Source organism: Heptranchias perlo, chromosome 7, assembly GCF_035084215.1.
Source record: "Heptranchias perlo isolate sHepPer1 chromosome 7, sHepPer1.hap1, whole genome shotgun sequence".
NCBI lineage: Eukaryota > Metazoa > Chordata > Chondrichthyes > Hexanchiformes > Hexanchidae > Heptranchias > Heptranchias perlo.
Window position 1 is genome coordinate 21,622,845 of NC_090331.1, and position 19,246 is coordinate 21,642,090.

The following is a 19,246-nucleotide window of genomic DNA, read 5'->3' on the forward strand; positions in this document are numbered from 1 at the left end:
ACCTAATCCTCTCTTCACCAGACGACCATTCACAAATACGCACTTTCCCTGAAGCGTCACTGAATAACAGTCAGGAGCATCAGCCGTGGCTGGTTTATTATTTACTTTGACACAGTAGAAGTCAACAGGGAAAAAATAAACACAACGGAATGATTGATAAATCTAAAATCAATACCCCAAGCCCAGGGGCACTGATACTAATTGTTGCATCCTAATTATGGCTGAAACCTGAAACCTTCCTGGTGTAAATGGTTCAGTTGATCAGTCTTTAGCAACTGAAAACAATTTTACAACACCAAGTTATAGTCCAGCAATTTTATTTTAAATTCACAAGCTTTCGGAGGCTTCCTCCTTCGTCAGGTGAACGATGTGAAAATGAAATCCTCGAAAAAAAAATTTAGCAGATTTAGCAACTGAAAAAAAAAATTTAGCAGATTTAGCAACTGAGCCAGTGGTATCTATACAGATAAAAATCTTGAGTCTAGCTCATGTCCATTGTGTCATGCCTTTCAAAGGTATAACACCTCATAGCGTTACACAGCCACAGGGCAAAAAAAAATTAGTGATTGGGAACAACTGTTAAGTGCGCATTACAGCCAATCACATGTCCAACTGACTAACTGACCCATCTTAATCAGGGCACACTGACATTAGACAGCACCGCAAAGGAAAATAGCAGCTCGCAACTCTTCCAAACGGACAAAATCAAACAGTTTCCCAGTTCGATGCAAAACTAGTTCCCTCCAACTGTGTTAATTGGTATTCACCCTTTCAATACATACAACCTGAAGCTAATAACCTGGGCTGAGTTAACCTGATATAGAATGCTGCACCACCATGGTTCATGTATTGAGAACAATTGAATCTTAATGGGAAGATTCCAGCATTCTTCCACCAATTCTGAAAGACTCTTCAGCAGATGAACCTTTCCCAGTTCGGGACATCATATCACACTTCAGTTAGTGTTGCCCTACTTAGTATTGCCGACTTCCTCTCACCAAAACAGAGTGCAGCGAATGGGCCTTTTAACAAAATGTTAAGATTCAGATTTCAAAGCAGTAAAATACTTATTAAAAACACATGACTCATTTCTAAAAATTGCTTTACTTTATCACAGAGTACTGTCAGAATTTTAGTTTTGGTGAATTGTGCTCCACTTAAAACAATTCCGCGTCTCATAACACACAGGATGGTGAAAACAACGGGGTGGAATTTTGATTTTTGGGCGGTCGTCTGGACGCCTGCTCTGGCAGCGAAAAAGCCCACAGGATTTTTGAGGCCCTGCCCTCGTTGGAATTTGACAGGCAAGCTGTGGACATCAAACGGGTGACCCGATGCAGCTCGCCGCTCTTCGGTCTCAGGAATGTGGGCCAGCTGGGACGTTGACAGGAGCCTGCGAGTAAGTCCACGGACTGGGGTGAGGTGATACTGATGCAGACCGAGGGTAGGCCCACAGTATTTTTGCACAGCCAGGAGGAGCACAAAAAAAATCAATTTTTAAAATTGTTCTGGCCATTTCCCGATCAGAACGCATGTCCATCAAATGCTCTGCCCATGTGTCCCTTAAAATTGCAATCTAAGCCGTTAGGACCCCAATTTGCATGGGAGAGAGGCCTACCACATGTTTCGGGCAACCCCTTCGGCGGCTCAGTGATAGGCTCCTTTGAAAGTCGCACAGGCCTATGGTCAGGGTTAACAGGGCAGTAAGTCTACCCACTTCATTTTTAGGCCCTTAATGCCAATTTTTCCAAGTGTAAATCAGCCCCAATATAACATTCAATATGCTGCTGTCAATGCACTGAACTACAATAAAGAAGAATTAACCAAGAGGCAATGGTGAAGCTGGACAGACTTAAAGTCAGTCCTGATTTATCTTCACCTAAAGAGCACATTCAAATATACTTCAACAAGCAGTTAAAATTAAGCACTGATCCTTCATATGTTGACATTTGGCAACAACCATCTTGAGAAGATGTTATCGTTTCACAGATTTCAAAGATGAGAGCTCCCTATAAACTAAGTACCACAGTGTCATAGTATGGTATAGCACAGAAGGAGGTCTTTCGGCCCATCGTGCCAATGCCGGCTCTTTGAAAGAGCTCTCTCATTCCCCGTAGCCCTGTAAATTTTTTCCCTTCAAGTATTTATCCAATTCCCTTTTGAAAGTTACTATTGAATCTGCTTCCATCACCATTTCAGGCAGTGCATTCCAGATCATTACAACTCGCTGCGTAAAAAAATGTTTCCTCATGTTGCCTCTGGTTCTTTTGCCAATCACCTTAAATCTGTGTCCTCTGGTTACCGACCCTTCTGCCACTGGATACAGTTTCTCCTTATTTACTCTGTCAAAACCGTTCATGATTTTGAACACCTCTATCAAATCTCCTCTTAGCCTTCTCTGTTCTAAGGCGAACAATCCCAACTTCTCCAGCCTCTCCACATAACTGAAGTCCCTCGTTCCTGGTACCATTCTAGTAAATCTCTTCTGCACCCTCTCTAATGCCTTGACATCCTTCCTAAAGTGTGGTGCCCAGAATTGAACAGAATACTCCAGCTGAGGCCTAACCAGTGTTTTAGAAAGGTTTAGCATAACTTCCTTGTTTTTGTACTCTACACCTCTATTAATAAAGCCAAGGATCCCATATGCTTTTTTAACAGCCTTCTCAACGTGTCCTGCCACCTTCAAAGATTTGGGTACATACACCCTCAGGTCTCTGTTCCTGCACTCCCTTTAAAATTGTACCATTTAGTTTATATTGCCTCTCCTCATTCCCTTCCCATCAAAATGTCAGTGTTCACACTTCTCTGCATTTAATTTCATCTGCCATGTTTCTGTCCCATTTCGCCAGTCTGTCTGTGTCCTCCTGAAATCTGGAGGACATCCTCCACATTGTTTACTACATTTCCGAGTTTCATGTCATCTGCAAACTTTGAAATTATACCCTGTATACCCAAGTCCAGGTCATTAATATATATCAAAAATAGCAGTGGTCCTAATACTGACTCTGGGGAACACCACTGTATACTTCCCTCCAGTCTGAAAAACAACCATTTTCCAATAGTCTCTGTTTTCTGTCCCTTGGCAAATTTTGTATCCATCCTGCCGCTGTTCCTTTAATCCCACGTGTTTAAATTTTGCTAATAAGTCTATTATGTCGTACTTTATCAAATGATTTTTGAAAGTCCATATACACAACACCAACCGTACTACCCTCATCAACCCTCTCCGTTACTTCATCAAAGAACTCAATCAGTTAGTCAAACACGATTTTCCTTAAACAAATCCATGCTGATTTTCATTTATTAGCCCATACCTTTCCAAGTGCTAATTCATTTTGTCCTGGATTATAAAAGACTCCCCACCACCGACATTTGGCTGGCTGGTCTGTAATTGCCGCAGTACTGTACTTTTGAAAAGAACTGTCCCTAACATTTGCTGCCTCTGGGGAGTAGTCTATTTGTTTCTATTGAAAGTGTTTTGACATTTCAATAAGGTTAAATGCAAAACTGCTTTTGACCTTTTGACCTGGCCAGGAGGGAAAACATTCACTCTTTCTGACTTTAACACGGAGAAAAATAAACGGATTGGGAGCAACATTAATCATTGATATCACAACGTAAATGTTGGTTTATTGAAATGTAATCTGACATGGAGAACCTTCCAATTGATGAATTTATGCTGTTTTCTAACGTACTTAATGTCAACTTCTAGAACTATGAATGGATAATGGGCATGTTTTCTAAATCATTAATCCATGGATGTTGTCTTGTATAAAGTAAGACTGAACAAACAGTCGATCTAAACACGGTCAAACCACAGGCATAGTCAACTGTTACTACAAAGTGATCAAGTTATCGCTGTCTCCTTACTATTAGTTTTGGCAAAGAGTCCACACCTGAAACATCAACTCCTCTGTTCTCTCTACAGATGCTGCCTGACCTGCTGTGTGTTTCCAGTATTTTCTGTTGTTGATTCAGATTTCCACCATCTGCAATTTTTTATTTTTTGTTTATGACAGTATTCATGTTAGATCAAAGAAAGTAACTAATTTCTAGTATGGCCATCTGATAGTTCTGTAATAATACAATTATGATCAAAAGGAAAGGCAGGAAAAGTGTAAGTGTCATCACTGATAGGCATGCACCCTTTGAATCCCTCCTGTATCAGGTTAGCTCAATTGCTGGTACTCTCACCTCTGAGTCAGTACCATGCCAGGTCTTGAGCACATAATTTAGGCTAACTCTTCAGTGGTGTACTGAGGAAGTGTGATATTGTCAGAGGTGTTATCTTTCAGATGAAATCTTAAACTAAGACCTCCCTCTGTTCATATCGCTGTAAAAGATCCCATGACACTATTCAAATAAGAGCAAGAGTGCCCCTTGGTGTGCCAGCCAAAATTCCTCCCTTAACCAACACTACCAAAAACAGATTAACTGGCCATTCACCTCAGTTACTTTTTATAGTACCTTGCTCTGTGTAAATTAGCTGCCACGTTTGCCTAAGTAACAATAGTCATGGCAGTTCAAAATTATTCCATTGGATTTAAAGTGCTTTGGCACATCCCAAGAATGTGATAAGGTGCTATATAAATGCAAGTTATTTCTTTTTCATAGCTATTCAATCCTGTACCATCACTGATATGGTAATACCCATTGAGTTCCTCCAGCACCATCACTAATAGGTACATAACCATAGACTTCCTTCTCTACCGCTGATAGGTAAGTACCCATAGATTTTCTCCAGTATCATCACTGATAGGTATGTACCGATTCTTCTTATATGTCAATGATAGATATATACCCATTCAGTTCCTCCCATATCCATCCTATTGAGTTTTCAATAACTGTTGCTGGTTTATCTTTGTTTTTATCTTCATTTATTGGGCTCCTCCATTGAGAGTTTCTGTAGAACAAACATGATGGGAAATACCCCTCAATTCAGCTGCTGCACATAGTGGAGATCTCATTACCAGTCTTAAGCAAACTGGTCACAGCCAAGCTCAGTGCTGATTTTCCCTTCCCTCCAGTCCCAAGTATTAGTCAATGCTTGGTAGAGGCTTGAACAAGCTGGAAAACCCAGCTGCCATTTTTGATTATAATTGTTCAAATTAACTTCTCCTTTAAAACATGTTTTACTACATCTAGTGGTAAAACATCAGACTCCCATGCTAGGAATCTGGGTTTGAATTCCAGTGTTGAGTAGCAGTGAATAAGCTCATCACAACATTGCAGTGCTCTGCTTATGAGTCCCTGTCTACCAATATGAACAAGCATTCATTGTAGATGTGGAAAAAATCCATAGCCTGGTCCATCCCACCTTCCAAGTTGAAACAGGACAACATGCTAGGTAGTTTTAAAAAAGTATTTTTAGGCCATTGGACTAACACTTAACATGTAGCATTTGTTTACTAATATCTGAAGCAATGAGTTGAGTCAAAATGCATCATCACATCACTTGCATCTAACGTAATTGTGAAGAAAATGGGATAGAAATCTTCATAAGGAAGATTTGGATGGTGAGGCCATTCAGCTTATTTGATCTTATCCTTCAAAAATACCAAAGCTATCATCCCATTACAGAAATTAGTTGTTTCTTAAATAACTCCAGGTTTCTGATCTCAACCAGCCTTTTTGCCAACCTACCCCAGCTGATGATTACCCTCTGTATAAAGAAATATTGCCAGGTGTTTGTCCTAACTTTTTGTCAATTTTCTTCTGTTTTCTTATTGATTTATTATTCTAATCATGATGCAGAACATTAAAACTATATACAAAATATAATCTGTACTACATGTCCTTATTGTATTTGTTGATCCCTTTTACTATTTGCACGGCAGGATATTGAAGCTCGCACTGGTGTGGTCGATGTACAAGGCATAATCCATCAGGGTCATATGACAATACGGAAGAATGGTCTTTCAGATTTATATCTTCCATGTGACAATAGATTTCCTATTAAACAGCAGGCTTTTAAGTGATGGGATGTGTGGAAACATTTATCCAAAGCAGATGTCATTATTGTGTTCTATTGTAGGTGCAGCAGTTATTCAGTACTGGAGTAACAGTCATCTAGTCGAATGGCAAATGACCACATCTGTATGCAGTGGACATATGATCAGCAATACAATGATGTAATCGTATCAACGGTCTAAATAAAAACTGAGGTAAAAGGGTAAAGGGTGTGTTGTAAAACAGACATCAGATTTAGCAGAGTTTCCCCTCGAGCCAACAAAGTAGAGTCTGAATGGAGGTTTGAGAGTGGCATGTTACTGCACATCTCAGGAAATGAGCCAAACTAAAATTGCCTTACTACAGTGACAACACCCACCGACAAAACTTTGCAGCTGCACAATGTAATGTCTTTCCAGCTCTTTCACCTCTTTCTTTCACCATCTGAATGTTATCACTTAACCTTTAGCTTGCTGAATCACAGTAGAAACCTGTGCAAATTATGGGCAAATTTTGGGATCTTTTACCATTTCTGCATTTCACTGCATCTTAGTTTCATTCCAGTGGCAGAATCATGGATTCACAAAAAAAGTGGATCCGCGGTTCTGCCCTTGGGATAAGAAGGTCGGATTTAGCAGTATAAAAGGTAGGGAGTTGCCACTGCACAGGTGTTGAATTCCTGCAGAATAAACTAAACAAGCATCAGTAAAGGCACATATAGCTCAATCCAAACTTTGAGTTTGAACAGTTTAACAGACAAGTGGACCAAAACCACCACCAATAACAATATGGCAATAACACATATCCTTCCTGGACTCCCAGGGACTCTCATGTACTTACTAACAAAACCAGTGTGAAAATTAGACATATTTGAGCTAAACTATCATAAGAAACAGAACCATACACCTAAACTGCCACAAAACCAAACACATACTGCCTAAAGCACCACAAGAGCCAGATGCATACTAGCTAAACCACCTCAAAACCAAACTCATATCAACTAAATCCCAAGAATCACAATCATGCCAATTAAAACTAAAGGCACAACAGCCAGAAACACCACTAACACCAGACCCATACCAACTAAACCACTAAAAAAAGCACAATGCCTTCTAACATAGAGGCGGCTAAGTTGAAGCACTCAGCAGCATGCAGTAAATCTCACTTCCTTCTCCTACCTTGTGCTGTTGCATGCCGCACCTGACACAGATTTTTAAAAGGAACAACTTCATCCAATATACGCCGATGCAAGCGTTGACTATTTTTTAAACCTAAATTAAAACCTGAGCAATGTTGCCAGAAGTAGAGGAATTATATGGAGACTGTGCTAAACAGTTGATTATGTTTGAATCACTGATCAGTTAAAATTGTGACAATGCAAATTTTCACAAAGTACAAGGACAGTTTAAGACAGTACCACAGAATGCTACTGATCACAATTTCACAAAATACCAAGAATCCAGACCTCTTCTGTCTTAGTAACAGAACCTTCAAAAAAAAAACACTAGTTCAGTCAGGAAAGCATCAGGCCATTAATCTTAGGCTCATGGATTTGAGAAACGAAACCTTTATTGGTCAATTATAAAAGCAACATTATTGCCTCCAGTTTCTTCTGATCAATCAAAAGTACTGGGATTATTGTGCATTACATTATGAAGATAATTATAAATCATAAATAAAGATAATTTTAAAAAATAGTACCACACCTCTACAATATTCAAACATCAGTCATGACAATTAATACATTTGCCAAACCAAACTCAAAAGTAATGACGTATCCTGAGTAAATTGTTACTAACCTCTGGATTTTATTTCATCGGAGATAGTTGTCTGCTCTTCACAGCCAGCCGGTTGAAATAAATCCTCTCCCATGAGAAGTGGTGCAAAAGCCTCCGGAGCCACTTAGGAGATGCCTACAGCTCCTGCATCGAAAAAACAGCAGAATGAAAAGAAGCCAGTTAGGAGCAGTGTAGTTACTCTGATGGGCTATAGATACTGTTTCAGTTCCAGAGCGGGACAGCGAGACAGAATTTTATCTCCTCTGGCTCATGAAGAGATAGTTGACGGCAAGAAATGCGACAGGGGTTAATTACAGGCCAGATGGATTTCAGCCCTTGTGAGTACGTGGCTGGTTGGTGCTCTGCAATTTGCTGCATTTTCCCATCACAAGCTGCAGAAATCGCTCAGAGAATTCCATTCACAGTGCGGTACAGGGAAGAAGATAACTTTAAAAAAAACTCACAGGGTATGAAAACAAACAGTGATGAAACTTAATCTGTTCGTCCTTTCTTTACTATTAAGCCAACAATGACAGACGCAATGCAAGGAAAGAGTGCGCATTTTGAAAGAATGCAAAGATGGACGAGGAGAAGCAGAACTAATGGACAGGCTAGTAAATCTATCTCTTTGAGATAAAGGGATGAGAGTTGACATGGCAGCTATGTTACTAACTGGCTTTGCAAACCGAGCTCCACGCAGCAGAGGGCAGGTCTTCACAATCATGATCTTTCTCAAGAGGCTTTTCATTTAGAAGGTTTTCTGATTAACCACTTCAACACTCGAGCCTTCCTGCCTCTTTCCTGTCAGCCTTGTATGGTCAATACCACACAGTGAACACTGAACTCTGGCTGCCAGGCCAAGGTAGCTGTATTACTTCAGCCAAAATCACTTGGCGGTCTTCATTCAATATTCACAATTATTTTTATGCTTTAACTAACATCAGTAGTGGGGAAAATGCTAGAGTCTATTATAAAGGATGTGATAACAGAACACTTGGAAGGCATTAAAGGGATTGGACAAAGTCAGCATGGGTTTTTGAAAGGGAAATTAAGCTTAACCAATCTACTGGAGTTTTTTGAGGAGGTAACGAGTAGAATAGATAGGGGAGAACCAGTGGACGTGGTGTATTTGGATTTCAGAAGGCTTTTGATAAGGTCCCATACAAGAGGTTAGTGTGCAAAATTAAAGCACATGGGATTGGGGGGAATATACTGGCATGGATTGAGAACTGGTTGACAGACAGGAAAGAGAGAGTAGGAATAAACGGGTCTTTTTCCAGGTGGCAGGCAGTGAATAGTGGGGTACCGCAGGGATCAGTGCTTGGGCCCCAGCTATTCACAATATATATGAATGATTTGGATGAGGGAACTAAATGTAACATTTTCAAGTTTGCAGACGACACAAAGCTGGGGTGGAATGTGAGCTGTGAGGAGGATGCAAAGAGGCTCCAATGTGATTTAGACAAGTTGGGTGAGTGGGCAAGAACATGGCAGATGCAGCAGAACGTGGATAAATGTGAGGTTATCTACTTTGGTTGTAAAAACAGAAAGGCAGATTATTGTCTGAATGGAGATAGATTGGGAAAAGGGGAGGTGCAACGAGACCTGGGTGTCCTTGTACACCAGTTGCTGAAAGCGAGCATTCAGGTGCAGCAAGCAGTTAGGAAGGCGAATGGTATATTGGCCCTCATTGCAAGAGGATTTGAGTACAGGAACAGGGATGTCTTACTGCAGTTGTACAGGGCCTTGGTGAGACCACATCTGGAGTATTGTGTGCAGTTTTGGTCTCCTTATCTGAGGAAGGATGTCCTTGCCATGGAGGGAGAGCAACGAAGGTTTACCAGACTGATTCCTGGAATGGCAGGACTGACGTATGAGGAGAGATTGGGTCGACTAGGCCTATATTCACTAGAGTTTAGAAGAATGAGAGGTGATCTCATCAAAACATATAAAATTCTAACAGGACTAGACAGACGAGATGCAGGGAGGATGTTCCCGATGGCTGAGGAATCCAGAACCAGGGGTCACAGGGCTCGAATTTAGCAGGCCTGCGGGTTCCCAGCGGGTGGTCCTCCGGGAGCGTGGTTAACACGCTCGGCGAAATTAGTGGGTTGCCCACGCGATCGTAGCAGGCAACCCACTAATAGGAATCAATTACCTGCTCCTCCGGGGTCCACGGCGCTGGCCTGCGCGTCGGTCGGGCTGCGCATGCGCAGTACGATCTGTCAGCTGGAGGCTCTCTAGTTAAAGGGGCAGTCCTCCACTGACAGATGCTGCAACCAATGGAACAAATTGCAGCATGGAGCAGCCCAGGGGGAAGGCTGCTCCCAGTTTAATGATGCCTCACCCCAGGTATCATCAGATGGGGTGAGGAGGAGGGGGAGGACACAGATCTTCCCCCCGGCGGGCGGGAGGAAGCGGCCTGCCTCTGCCACCAAGAAGGCCTGGCTCGAGGTGGCAGAGGGGGTCACCTGCGCCACCAACATATGGCCCACCTGCATACAGTGCAGGAGGCGCTGCAATGACCGCAGTAGGTCAGCCGCAGTGAGAACATGAAGTCTTTCCCCTACACTCCGTCTGCCACAACACTGCCCCCACCCCACATCTCCTTCGGCACCGCCAACACTATTCTGTCACATCACCCTTCATACCCACTCAAACCCCATCCTCATCTTACCTCCACCTACTCACCTCGCCAGTACTCATCCTGCCACTAACACGCGACCCAATCCTCATACAATCTCATTGCTCCATCCCATACTCACCCTCCCGTGCATCTCCCTCACGGCCAGCCTCACTCAACCTGCCACCACCTGTGCTGCAGCCACAGGGCATGCATCACATATGTGCAGTAGGCAGCGTAAGGCAAACGTGTCGTCAGCATGAAGGGGGTGCACAAGGGTGTCTGAGGGCTTGTCATGGGTGTTACCTATATTGAATTTCAGAGCAACAAACAGCACACATTATATTGACACCACCACTGCCATGTCTCCGCGAATCCTGTCCGTTGTGTCCAATAATGGCCGCTCCTGGGTATCACTATGAGGACCCACCACTGATGCCACCCATCGTGATACTGCAGAGTAGGTGCAGGTGTATTTGCAGGGCTCGTCCGCGCAGACGACTGAGAGACATCGGCGGTGTAGCCGGCTGCACCCTGGAAGGATGCGGAGGAGAAGGTGTGGAGGGCAGTGGTGACTTTGACGGCGACAGGTAAGCAGTTGGTGCTGGGGCCAGCCAGGAGCAGCTCGGCATGAAAGAGGCTGCAGATCTCCACGACTACATGTCGAGCGAATCTGCGCCTCCATGTGCACTGCTGCTCGGAGAGGTCCGGGGAGCTGCGCCTCGGTCTGTGGACCCTGTGGCGAGGGTAGTGCCCTCTGCGATGCGTCTCTCTCTGCGGTAGCCCTCCCTCCTGCTGTGCAGGTGGGCGTGCAACAACACCGTGTTGGGGGGATCCACGTCTCTGCGGCGGACGGCGTGGACTGCGAGGCTGCTGGGGCTGGTCATGCTCTTCGTCCTCCGAGGGTGTCCACACACCACCCATCTGGCAGGTGTTGGTCTGAGGGGTTGTGCAGGGTAGGTGGGTGGTTCCTCGGACTGGGGCTGCGGTTTCGTGTCGGTCTGTCCTCTGGCTTGGCGGGGGGTGGTGGAGGGCAGGGGTTGCCCTATGTGACGCGGTGGCCTCCTGCGTGGGTGAGGGCTCTCCCCCGTGGAGCGCACCTTGGCACCTGCCACAGGCTGCTGGCTGCAACACGCCTGGTTGAGGAGGGACTGTTTCCCCCAGTGTGGGAAACTCACTGCCTTGAACCGAAAATCCCACACTTCCTCTTTTGACAGCTGCTTCAGCTCATTAACTGACCACAACGAGCAAGGTAAGTACACTCAAGTGGAACCCCGCTGGCTTTAATTGCCTGCGGGATTCCCACCAGCGGGGCTTGCGCGCGCAGCCCCGCACGTCAGCGCGGTACCCGGAAGTGGCCGGGATTTCGTCGCGATCCGGTCATGTGACCGGATATCGGGATTTTCGGGGCCACCCCGCTGGGAACCCGCCGGAAATACGATCCCAAAATCGAGCCCACAGTCTCAGGAAACGGGGTATGCCATTTAGAACTGAGATGAGGAGAAATTTCTTTACTCAGAGGGTGGTGAACCTGTGGAATTCTCTACCACAGAAGGCAGTGGAGGCCAAGTCATTAAATATATTCAAGAAGGAGACAGATATATTTCTTAATGCTAAAGGGATCAAGGGATATGGGGAAAAAGCGGGAACAGGGTACTGAGTTAAACGATCAGCCATGATCATTTTGAATGGCGGAGCAGGCTCGAGGGGCCGAATGGCCGACTCTTGCTCCTATTTTCTATGTTTCTATGTAACTGATGTCTATTGTTGGTGGTGGCGCTAACAATAACTATGAACCACTGGTAAATCTGTTATTGACTGATTGAACATTCCAAAAGCAAAGCAGAAGATCATTTTTAACAATTGTTTTTTGGAGAAAATAACCAAAAACAAAATTCCAACTGCTGAAGTTCGATGCAAGAAAAATGATTGCTTCATGGATAATGCCTACACAGATAACATTTTCAGATTTGTTTGTCTTTAGATGTGTGGGTCCCCCATTTACCTCCCTTTTTATCAACAAAACAAAATGGCTTCTGAGTCAGTGCTGCCAAACATGGACTTAACTGTAATGGCAATGACGCAACAATGTGAAGATTAAAATAAAAATTCTCCTGTGGTGCCTTAGTAGATGATTGCACGGCCTGGTGTGGTACTGACCCATACAGACCAGGAACGTATGTTCGATCCCTAGCCTGTGCTGGGATAGATGATCTCAGCTGGGATGGTGTTGGGGATGGTATAACTGGAATGGGGGAAGGGGAAATCAGGCCTGGAGTTGCCTTTCCTGATTGCTAACCAGTGACCCCTGCGAGACACTGCACGGGTGTGGACATCAGATGAAGACAAGGTGACTATCCCCGCACTCCCCCCCCATCCCCGCCCAATCACCATGCCCTTGCCTCTCCCACCCTCTGACACTCAATGTCTAAATGAAACATGGCAACTTGGGAAGGGTATCAGAGGGCTATTAGCACCAATGGAAATGTACCTCAGCATCAGCCAATGCCATCAAAGGAAGCGGTGAGGTAATGTGACTCATTATCCTGGTAATAGGATTGCAAATCAGTGATGATAATTCTGGGGTTAAATTGAATAAATTCATCAAAGCTGTCATGTAATAGTAGGCCAAAAAATACACACATTCACCTGAAACACATATAGCTCCACAAACATAGGGTGATGTCAGCTAGCTCCTAGAAATTGCTTCTTGGAACATGTCCTCCTAAAAATTCCTGGCTAGGAATGGAAACCGAAGCTTCTCTACCAGTATTCTTCACGCTTCTTAGGGAAAAGGTTGGCAGAGATGGAAGCACTTCACAATAGCATTATCCTTCATAACTTGGAACAAGACCTGCAGATCGCTGAAGAGGACACATTAACAATGGATTCAGAGCCTAGCAAAAGAGTGCTATCCCCACAATAAGCCAGCTCCTACATGAAGATTGAATTATGATCTTTCCTCTCCCACAAGCCCATCTCTACCCTAACGTTTGCGCCCAAAGCTATAACTGGCACAGAAAGCCTAAAGGTCAACTGCAAACAATAGGGAATAAATGCTCATGACCATCAACAGAATGTGGGAAAACCAACCCAAAATCATCCAGATATACTCATAATTCCACCTCTCCTGGGCAGAAAAGTATTGGAGCAACTGCCACCAGAAAGATACAATCCAGCATTAGGTACACTCAAAATCATTACAGGCATTAGAATGGGAGAGCTAGGGCAAGAGAAGGATGCCTCTGTTTGGCAAATGGCCTTTACTCATCCTTTACCATTCTTATGTTCCAACAGAGGTCAGAAACTTATTGTATATATTCGAATGATCTCCCAGCATCAAACCATTCTGAACATCAATTTGGGGTGCCACAAAGAAAGGATTGGCTTTAAACCATGATGCCCCCAGAACTAGCATCTTGCTTGCTGGAGACCAGAAACTGTTGGCATCCCTGTACAAAAGTATAGAGGGGTGGGCCAGGACAACTGGAGCAAAGAAAGAGAGCTGCACCCTACCCGTAAACCTTAGATCAGGAAGAAGGGGGAATTAATCCTGCTTATAACTCCATCTACTTGCTTGCTCCCTATAAAGCCATGGCCGACATTCCATGAAAATGCCATCCAAACCTTCCCCTGCAGATGTGCAAGATACCAATGAAGTATTGTATAAATGCGATGTAAACTGACTAAACCCAATATGGAAAAGAGAACTTACATTTATATAGCACCTTTCCCCCAGAAACATCACAAAGTGCCGACATAGAATAAATTACATTGTGCGGTTACTATAAGCGTGCTACCAACTGAGACAAGCTACTACTACGTGTTGACACATGTTAACCTTTCTTCTGATTTCTTGTCTAAAACAAAGATAACCGTGGCATCTGCTGCAGCAGAACTTTGCTCCGCAAGGAAACGTGGCAATTCTTGATCAGCACTTTCAGAGCAAGCTGTTCCAGGAACTCCATTATTCCGGAAACACACTCCCGATGCACAATGATAACTCTTTAATATTTGGCAGGTGGTGGAAATATTGCCGTTGGGTTTGCACAGTGCAGAAAACAACTTTCCCATTGCAGAGTTTAACTGAGATTTAATATTGATTATTGATTTAGGGCAAATGTCATTTTATAATTTAAGAACAATGCATGCAAGCCAAAAGTACAGGCGCTGCGCTATTTAATCCAACAGTGATTCTACAGCCAGTTCCCACTAAAATGGAGCAATTTCAAATGAAAACACGACTTCTCTCTGATGTCTCATGCAACAGCTGGCTGAGGAATTAAGAAACTATTTGCTGAATGGTAAGTCTAGTAATTAAAGCAACTGAAACCAAATAAAATGTGAAACCACAGGCCTGGCAAGCCACATAAAATAGATTTCAACCAATCATTTACACATAATAGCAGTTAATGGCACCATATTTGGTTAACTTTGTGTTCCATTCATTGCGCACTAGATAATCACTGTAATAAAATGAGAATAGAAACATTTATATTTAGTATGAAATGAGCATTCATAAGAGGATACTTAGGAATGTCATTCCCTGAACACGTGAACGTTCCCTCACGCTATGAATCAAACTACGAACTCTTATCATATCAATCAATTGTTTGGAAAATATTAAACTAGAGAACCGCCAACCTGAGCTAAGGTATCAAAGCCTTTCTCTCCAAGTCTGTTTATTCGTTCTTTCTCAATAACAAAAAATGTTTTTCTTTCGCATATTTTCAAAATGTCTTCCCATTCGTCTCACTGTTTTCCATACACGCCAACCGTTAGCATTTGATGTCAACAGCATTTTCTGAGCTCTGTCCCTGTGTTGGCATTTGCTGGCAAAATCAACGTTTCCTGCTGCCTCTGGCCCCTCTCTCAAGGTCATCACAAGATGGTTGGAATTCACTTGTGCGCAAGTGTGGCGTTAGTGTATACTCGAACAAATGGGCTCCGCGCTGGTTCGCGTTCAGCACCCAGCAGCAGTCTGCTACAAAATGTAAACATTCTTCAAGCTGTGCAGGGTTATCTTCTGCCCTTAATTTCAATCCACATAAAGGAAGCGAGTGGCTTCTGCGAGGGGACACATCAAAATTGATTGCAAGAATTAATGAATCAGGTTCAGGAGCTGACAATTGATATTGAGGAAGTAGCTGTTACCATTTCAAAGGAAACTTCAGATGTTTTGCTTATTCCCATGTGCAACAAACCAACCACTTCCCTGGACCTTGTTCGTGCTCTTGACTCCGGTGTGAACTCTCCAGGGCAGTCTCCGAAGAAAGTTGTGAACCCTGACAGTGTTGAACCCGAACCTGAGAAGTTACCATCTCCTACTCCTGTTATTAGTCCCAGCTCACCCACTGTCAATCCTACTTGATGTGGAGATGCCGGTGATGGACTGGGGTTGACAATTGTAAACAATTTTGAAACACCAAGTTATAGTCCAACGATTTTATTTGAAATTTACAAGCTTTCGGAGGCTTCCTCCTTCCTCAGGTAAATGTCAGGAACTCCTCGAAGCCTACGCATTTATAAATCACAGAACAATACATGGTGATTACAGAAAGTCTTTGCAACTGCCCGTTGCCAAGGCAATCACCGTGTTCAGACACGGTGGTTTTTTTTGTTGACTGTATATTCGGGGGCTTTGTAGGTAACACCTCTCTGTCTGAACACGGTGATTGCCTTGGCAACGGGCAGTTGCAAAGACTATCTGTAATCACCATGTATTGTTCTGTGATTTATAAATGCGTAGGCTTCGAGGAGTTCCTGACATTTACCTGAGGAAGGAGGAAGCCTCCGAAAGCTTGTAAATTTCAAATAAAATCGTTGGACTATAACTTGGTGTTGTAAAATTGTTTACAATCCTACTTGAAGATATCCTCTAGGGTCAAGGAACCCTTCAAATCATTTGGACTTGTGGATAGTTATGAGTGTAGTGGTTTTCACTGTGGTTCCAGTATTGGCTCATCTTTCCTGCGTATTACCGGGGGAATGCTATGGTTGTTTTTTAATCACGTTATTGTAATATGTAGTTGCCGAATGTTATAGCTGTTAACCAGGCTCATTCTTGGAGATGATTATTTTCAACTTGTAAGTCTGAGGAGGCAAAGTGAAATGTATGCTACTTGCATATTATTAACTGAACACTAGTTGGCCCCCTGATTAGGGTTGCCAACTCTGGTTGGACGTGTTCCTGGAAGTTTCATCATATGACATCCCACCTCTAACCGCCCCACGCAGTCAAACAGCCTTTTATCCCCATCTCCAATATTTGTATAACTAGTAAACAAAAGTGTGCTAAGAAAATTTTTTTTAAAGTCTTTTTTTTAACACCTCCGGTTTTTCTCCTGGGTTGCTCGCAGCAGTGTTCAAGAGATTAATCTTTAATTCCTGGAGACTCCAGGACAATCCTGGAGGGTTGGCAACCCTACCCCTGATGGGAGTACGCACAATGTAGCAATGACACTCCAAGGTCTGTTTTGTATTGCTTTTGTTATTCTTTAATATTCTAGAGGGTCTGGAAATAACAGCGGTTAGTTGTTATCCCACCAATACAAGTGTTTATTTGGACATAACAATCATAGAATCATAGAATCATAGAAGTTTACAACATGGAAACAGGCCCTTCGGCCCAACATGTCCATGTCGCCCAGTTTATACCACTAAGCTAGTCCCAATTTCCTGCACTTGGCCCATATCCCTCTATACCCATCTTACCCATGTAACTGTCCAAATGCTTTTTAAAAGACAAAATTGTACCCGCCTCTACTACTGCCTCTGGCAGCTCGTTCCAGACACTCACCACCCTTTGAGTGAAAAAATTGCCCCTCTGGACCCTTTTGTATCTCTCCCCTCTCACCTTAAATCTATGCCCCCTCGTTATAGACTCCCCTACCTTTGGGAAAAGATTTTGACTATCTACCTTATCTATGCCCCTCATTATTTTATAGACTTCTAAAAGATCAATAGATGCATACATACAGCAATCAGTAGATACCATAGAGCATAGCAGGGTCAATTTATCCTGTTTTCAAACCCTTTTTTGAATCCAACAGTGGATGCCAATAGCAGTGCATTCCATTTTTCTGACATGTGACAGTGTCCACATTGAATGGTTAATGACAGTATGTCATCACTGCGGGTTCATAGGGTGGGAATCAATAGTTGACTATCGAGAAATGACAACACATACTAAAAATAAATTTTGGAGAAATTCTCCTGATTATACATATAGCTCTATAAATGGACCGTTGGTGATTTCATAGTGCATGTAAGTTATTTGGCATCATTTGAACTTTGGAACCGACCACATGAGCCTTAATGCTCTTTGTACATTCCTATGTCAGTGCAGAGAGGTTTATTCAAATCTCAAGAACTTTCTTTTCTCAAATATCCACTGGAATGATTTTCTATTATGTTTCTAATGATGAATATGAAACAGAATTGGAGGACTGAGTGGCATAGTAGCTTAGGACTATTTCCTTTCATCTCTGGGCCCTGCAAATTAATGCGACCCAGACTCACAGTCTCCTTCCTCTGCCAGCTGCAAGAGTGCTTTGTAATAAGTTCAGACAGACCGAATCTAATTCCTTATGGGCTTGGATTCCCAGCATAAGTGGTAAAGGGGAATGTGGGCACATTAAAGACAGATGCAGGCGAGACTATCATGGATAATAAGAAAATGGTAGACTTGTTAAATGAGTATTTTGTATCTGTTGTCGCAATAGAAGAAGAGGACAAAATACAAGTGAATCTAAAAATAAGTCAAGGGGAGGAGGTTAGTAGATTTAATGTAAGTTTCTTTTTTAAAATGGTAATGGAGAAAATAATGGGACTTAAAAGATCGATAAATCTCCAGGACCTGATGGTTTCCACCCCAGGATATTAAAAGGTGAAGAAATTGCAGATGCCTGAGCAAATGTGATCGAGGAAGCCATTTATATTATAGATTTAAATGATTTGTCATTTGATTGTTCTATCCTACCAGGTCTCTGTACTTGGAAACAGGCTTTGCCTTTTTGAAAATTTTGAGTAGTGGAGATGGAAGGCAGAGGGGATGGAAGATGAGGAGGAGAAGGGAGATGGAGAGAGAGAGGATTTAAATATGTATGAAAATAGAGGTTGAATAAAGGAAGGAAGAGGAAAGTAGCAGAGGCATGGATAAATGGTAACGGACAGGAGCATAAACGGTGGGGAGAGGGGAAGCAGAGGGAGAGAGAAGAGAATGGCTGACAAGAGTGCTGGGGGTAAGGACGGGGAGACGAGATGAAGGGGAGCAGGGGAAGCCATAGAGGTCATGGGGAGAGGAAGCTTTGGGACAAGGAAAGGTTTTAAGGGGATGTAGCACGAGTGGACAGGGTGGGAGTAATTGTCAGAGCAAGTAGCAGTGATTGTGGAGTTGTTTTGGATAGGCAGCAGGGCTTAAACCAACTGCAAATACATTGTAAGCACTTTACTTCTCCCCAACAACCTGCCATCCATCATTCATCACCTCCCTCTCAGAATGAGAGAAGAAAAAGAGATAGAAGTAGATGATGTAGAGGGAAGCATAAGAGGGGTTAAAGAGGAGTCAAAGAGGAGAGAGAGAAAAAAGAAAGGGCGAGAGAGAGAAACAGCACACATGAAGGCAGCAGAGATAGGTAAGATAAACTCCTACTAAATGCGCCACAAGAGATGCACCATATGTGTGTGCGTACATTCATAAAATAAAACAAACTCTAGGATCTGATGTGTGTCTGACTTTTCACATGTCACGTTTTGTTACAGATGCAAAAAAGTCATAAGAAGAGAAATAAAGTTGGGTATTTCATCTTGGGCTCTGACCTGGAGTTTAAAACTTACAAGAAAATTACTGATCTCTTATTGACCTCAGTATATTTACAAGCAATTACAAGTGCTT

The 19,246-nt window shown here is 43.1% G+C and overlaps 1 protein-coding gene and 1 long non-coding RNA gene across 3 annotated transcripts in view; one reads left to right on the forward strand and one right to left on the reverse strand.

The window, feature by feature from the left end:
- LOC137323561 (uncharacterized) overlaps positions 1-5,745 on the forward strand; it is a 180,732-nt gene extending 174,987 nt beyond the window's left edge. Inside the window, exons 4-5 of the long non-coding RNA XR_010963384.1 lie at positions 1,189-1,399; positions 3,929-5,745. This is a non-coding gene — a long non-coding RNA (uncharacterized lncRNA). The remainder of the gene's footprint in view (positions 1-1,188; positions 1,400-3,928) is intronic.
- The window catches only part of lypd6 (LY6/PLAUR domain containing 6), a 227,070-nt gene that overhangs the window by 83,175 nt on the left and 124,649 nt on the right, over positions 1-19,246 (reverse strand). For both annotated transcript variants that reach the window (XM_067987173.1, XM_067987172.1), the window contains exon 2: positions 7,749-7,871. The gene's annotated coding sequence lies outside the window, so the exon portion shown is untranslated. The remainder of the gene's footprint in view (positions 1-7,748; positions 7,872-19,246) is intronic.